Source organism: Styela clava, chromosome 13, assembly GCF_964204865.1.
Source record: "Styela clava chromosome 13, kaStyClav1.hap1.2, whole genome shotgun sequence".
NCBI classification, from domain to species: Eukaryota; Metazoa; Chordata; class Ascidiacea; order Stolidobranchia; family Styelidae; genus Styela; species Styela clava.
In genome coordinates, this window is record NC_135262.1 from 16,681,650 (window position 1) to 16,686,649 (window position 5,000).

Below are 5,000 nucleotides of genomic sequence, written 5' to 3' on the forward strand. Positions count from 1 at the left end.
AACTCGGCGCGCTCGAAAAGCGCGCAGATTCGACGCTGGACTCTTCCCGGTTCACTCGCCGTTACTCAGGGAATCCCTGTTGGTTTCTTTTCCTCCGCTTAATAATATGCTTAAATTCAGCGGGTGCTCTCGCCTGAACTCAGGTCGTATGTGTCAAGCGGGCCGCTTCTTACACGGCCCGCTGGCATCGCAAGTCGTCGCCGCCGGCGCCGACCGAGCGCGTACCGTCGCCGCCTTGGCCCACGGTCGGTCTTGATCTCGTGACCGGACCGACCGACCTGGACCCGCCCCTCGAACGTAGTTGAACACGTCGAGGGGCCGGCGGTGTACGGGACACGCGGTCGCGCCGAGAAAGCTCGGCGACCGCTTCAACTTGGGGCGACGCCCGGCCGTCTTCGCAGAGGCCAGGCGACGGCCCTCGGGTGAGGACGAACGCGACCCTGAGGCAGACGCGGTCCCGGGATTGACCCGAGACCGCAATTCGCGTTCAGAAGGTCGACGTTCAATGTGTTCTGCAATTCACATTACTTCTCGCACTTGGCTGCGTCCTTCATCGACTCGCGAGCCGAGTGATCCACCGTTAAGAGTCGTCCTCGACGTTTCGCCCGGCGCCGAAGCGCGCGGACGTCACACTGTGGGATCGACCACAAAACCACCACCGACAACAACTGCACAAAAACACCAACAAACGGCGCCGAGCGACCACATCGAGCGCGGTGCCCAGAAGCCACCATCGCACTCGGCTGCCTTGCTATGCCAACGTGTTACGCGTGTCGCACGGGGCGGAACCCCGATTGACGGCCGCCCTCTCGGCGGCACCCAAAGACAATTCAGTGCGCGGTCGGCCGGGGCCTACCACCACCTTCGGTAATGATCCTTCCGCAGGTTCACCTACGGAAACCTTGTTACGACTTTTACTTCCTCTAAATGATCAAGTTTGATCGTCTTCTCGACACGCCGACGCGGCCGTTGCCAGCCGCGACGGGGCCGATCCAAGGATCTCACTAAACCATTCAATCGGTAGTAGCGACGGGCGGTGTGTACAAAGGGCAGGGACGTAATCAACGCAAGTTGATGACTTGCGCTTACTGGGAATTCCTCGTTCAAGGGAAACAATTGCAAGTCCCTATCCCAATCACGAATGAGGTTCAACGGGTTACCCGGACCTTTCGGCCTAGGTTAGACACTCGCTGCTTCACTCAGTGTAGCGCGCGTGCGGCCCCGGACATCTAAGGGCATCACAGACCTGTTATTGCTCAATCTCGTGTGGCTAAACGCCACTAGTCCCTCTAAGAAGTTAGACGCCGACCGAGAAGGTCGCGTAACTATTTAGCATGCCAGAGTCTCGTTCGTTATCGGAATTAACCAGACAAATCGCTCCACCAACTAAGAACGGCCATGCACCACCACCCACAGAATCAAGAAAGAGCTCTCAATCTGTCAATCCTACCTGTGTCCGGGCCGGGTGAGTTTCCCCGTGTTGAGTCAAATTAAGCCGCAGGCTCCACTCCTGGTGGTGCCCTTCCGTCAATTCCTTTAAGTTTCAGCTTTGCAACCATACTTCCCCCGGAACCCAAAGACTTTGGTTTCCCGGAAGCTGCCGGAAAGGTCGTCATGGTAACGCCTCCCGATCGCTAGTTGGCATCGTTTATAGTCAGAACTAGGACGGTATCTGATCGTCTTCGAACCTCTGACTTTCGCTCTTGATTAAAGAAAACATTCTTGGCGAATGCTTTCGCAGTAGTTCGTCTTCCGCCGATCCAAGAATTTCACCTCTAACGGCAGAGTACGGACGCCCCCGTCTGTCCCTCTTAATCATTACCTCGTGCTCCGAAAACCAACAAAATAGAACCGAGGTCCTATTCCATTATTCCATGCAACACTATGCAGGCGAACAGCCTGCTTTGAACACTCTAATTTTTTCAAAGTAAACTTATCGGCCACCGCCGACACTCAGTCAAGAGCACCGACGGAGAACCGAAGGTGAGGCGAACGCAACCAGTGACACGCCTTGCGACGGACCGGCGGCGCTCGCCCAAATTCCAACTACGAGCTTTTCAACCGCAACAACTTTAGCATACACTGTTGGAGCTGGAATTACCGCGGCTGCTGGCACCAGACTTGCCCTCCAATGGATACTTGTTAAGAGTTTTAGGATGTACTCATTCCAATTACAGGGCCTCGTTAGAGTCCTGTATTGTTATTTTTCGTCACTACCTCCCCGTGTCGGGAATGGGTAATTTGCGCGCCTGCTGCCTTCCTTGGATGTGGTAGCCGTTTCTCAGGCTCCCTCTCCGGAATCGAACCCTGATTCCCCGTTACCCGTTATCACAAAGGTAGGCACGTAGCGTACCTTCGACAGTTGATAGGGCAGACACTTGAATGATACGTCGTCGGTGCAGAGACCGTACGATCCGCGTGGTTATCCAGAGTCATCAAACGTCACAGGACGAACCCGGTCGGTTTTGATCTGATAAAAGCGCGCCTCCCGAAGTCGGCGCTTAATGCATGTATTAGCTCTAGAATTACCACAGTTATCCACTTCGCTTACGAGACCAAATAAACCAAGACTGATTTAATGAGCCATTCGCAGTTTCGCTTTACGAGAACTCGTACTTGCACCTGCATGGCTTAATCTTTGAGACAAGCATATCACTACTGGCAGGATCAACCAGATAGCTGCGACAGCTGCGCTCGGCCCTTGCTGGGCCGCCCGGCGCGTGCTCGTCGCATTCGTTTAAGACCGAGGCGATCGCCTGCGGCCGTACTCAGCTTCGACAGTCGCTGGCCGCGACGTCCACGCTCTCGCCGGCAGTGCCAGGCGGAGCGATTTGCGTTTTTTCTTTGCTCGCCCTCTCTCGGGCTCGATCCATTCAGTTTCGCACAAACAAGAGCTCTGCCGGCCGCCTGCAGCGGTGCCTAAAACCCGGGCATAACAATGCGACCGTTCTGCTAGGCCGACAAGCGCTCAAGCCAGACGCTCGATCGAACGCCCCCTACATATTAGTCGAGACAACGGCTCGCTCATTAGCATCGCGTTTGTACTTTAACTTTTTTCGGCTCGGCTTCTTTCGACGCCGATGCCGGCGACGCAGCACTCTCTCGCCCGCCAGCCACCGAGAAAAGGGTGCGCTCCGACCGGCCCCGCACCGCTCTTTCTTGGCTCATTCGAAATTACTGTCTTTCGCTCTGACATGCCTTACCTAGGGTTAGGTTAGTATGCTTGCACGTTTGTACTTTAACTTTTTTCGGCTCGGCTTCTTTCGACGCCGATGCCGGCGACGCAGCACTCTCTCGCCCGCCAGCCACCGAGAAAAGGGTGCGCTCCGACCGGCCCCGCACCGCTCTTTCTTGGCTCATTCGAAATTACTGTCTTTCGCTCTGACATGCCTTACCTAGGGTTAGGCTAGTATGCTTGCACGTTTGTACTTTAACTTTTTTCGGCTCGGCTTCTTCCGACGCCGATGCCGGCGACGCAGCACTCTCTCGCCCGCCAGCCACCGAGAAAAGGGTGCGCTCCGACCGGCCCCGCACCGCTCTTTCTTGGCTCATTCGAAATTACTGTCTTTCGCTCTGACATGCCTTACCTAGGGTTAGGTTAGTATGCTTGCACGTTTGTACTTTAACTTTTTTCGGCTCGGCTTCTTTCGACGCCGATGCCGGCGACGCAGCACTCTCTCGCCCGCCAGCCACCGAGAAAAGGGTGCGCTCCGACCGGCCCCGCACCGCTCTTTCTTGGCTCATTCGAAATTACTGTCTTTCGCTCTGACATGCCTTACCTAGGGTTAGGTTAGTATGCTTGCACGTTTGTACTTTAACTTTTTTCGGCTCGGCTTCTTTCGACGCCGATGCCGGCGACGCAGCACTCTCTCGCCCGCCAGCCACCGAGAAAAGGGTGCGCTCCGACCGGCCCCGCACCGCTCTTTCTTGGCTCATTCGAAATTACTGTCTTTCGCTCTGACATGCCTTACCTAGGGTTAGGCTAGTATGCTTGCACGTTTGTACTTTAACTTTTTTCGGCTCGGCTTCTTTCGACGCCGATGCCGGCGACGCAGCACTCTCTCGCCCGCCAGCCATCGAGAAAAGGGTGCGCTCCGACCGGCCCCGCACCGCTCTTTCTTGGCTCATTCGAAATTACTGTCTTTCGCTCTGACATGCCTTACCTAGGGTTAGGTTAGTATGCTTGCACGTTTGTACTTTAACTTTTTCCGGCTCGGCTTCTTTCGACGCCGATGCCGGCGACGCAGCACTCTCTCGCCCGCCAGCCACCGAGAAAAGGGTGCGCTCCGACCGGCCCCGCACCGCTCTTTCTTGGCTCATTCGAAATTACTGTCTTTCGCTCTGACATGCCTTACCTAGGGTTAGGCTAGTATGCTTGCACGTTTGTACTTTAACTTTTTCCGGCTCGGCTTCTTTCGACGCCGATGCCGGCGACGCAGCACTCTCTCGCCCGCCAGCCACCGAGAAAAGGGTGCGCTCCGACCGGCCCCGCACCGCTCTTTCTTGGCTCATTCGAAATTACTGTCTTTCGCTCTGACATGCCTTACCTAGGGTTAGGTTAGTATGCTTGCACGTTTGTACTTTAACTTTTTTCGGCTCGGCTTCTTTCGACGCCGATGCCGGCGACGCAGCACTCTCTCGCCCGCCAGCCACCGAGAAAAGGGTGCGCTCCGACCGGCCCCGCACCGCTCTTTCTTGGCTCATTCGAAATTACTGTCTTTCGCTCTGACATGCCTTACCTAGGGTTAGGTTAGTATGCTTGCACGTTTGTACTTTAACTTTTTTCCGCTCGGCTTCTTTCGACGCCGATGCCGGCGACGCAGCACTCTCTCGCCCGCCAGCCACCGAGAAAAGGGTGCGCTCCGACCGGCCCCGCACCGCTCTTTCTTGGCTCATTCGAAATTACTGTCTTTCGCTCTGACATGCCTTACCTAGGGTTAGGTTAGTATGCTTGCACGTTTGTACTTTAACTTTTTTCGGCTCGGCTTCTTTCGACGCCG

General features: G+C 55.7%; 2 non-coding genes and 1 pseudogene across 2 annotated transcripts; all 3 read right to left on the minus strand.

Moving 5' to 3' along the window:
* Nucleotides 1–147, minus strand: part of LOC144431705 (large subunit ribosomal RNA) — a 3,695-nt pseudogene extending 3,548 nt beyond the window's left edge.
* A 288-nt stretch (nt 148–435) lies between these two features.
* On the minus strand, nt 436–589 carry LOC144431524 (5.8S ribosomal RNA). The gene has a single exon (XR_013480089.1). It is a non-coding gene; the product is annotated as a 5.8S ribosomal RNA (ribosomal RNA).
* A 279-nt stretch (nt 590–868) lies between these two features.
* Nucleotides 869–2,678, minus strand: LOC144431589 (small subunit ribosomal RNA). Its single transcript, XR_013480152.1, has one exon. It is a non-coding gene; the product is annotated as a small subunit ribosomal RNA (ribosomal RNA).
* Nucleotides 2,679–5,000: the final 2,322 nt, after the last annotated feature.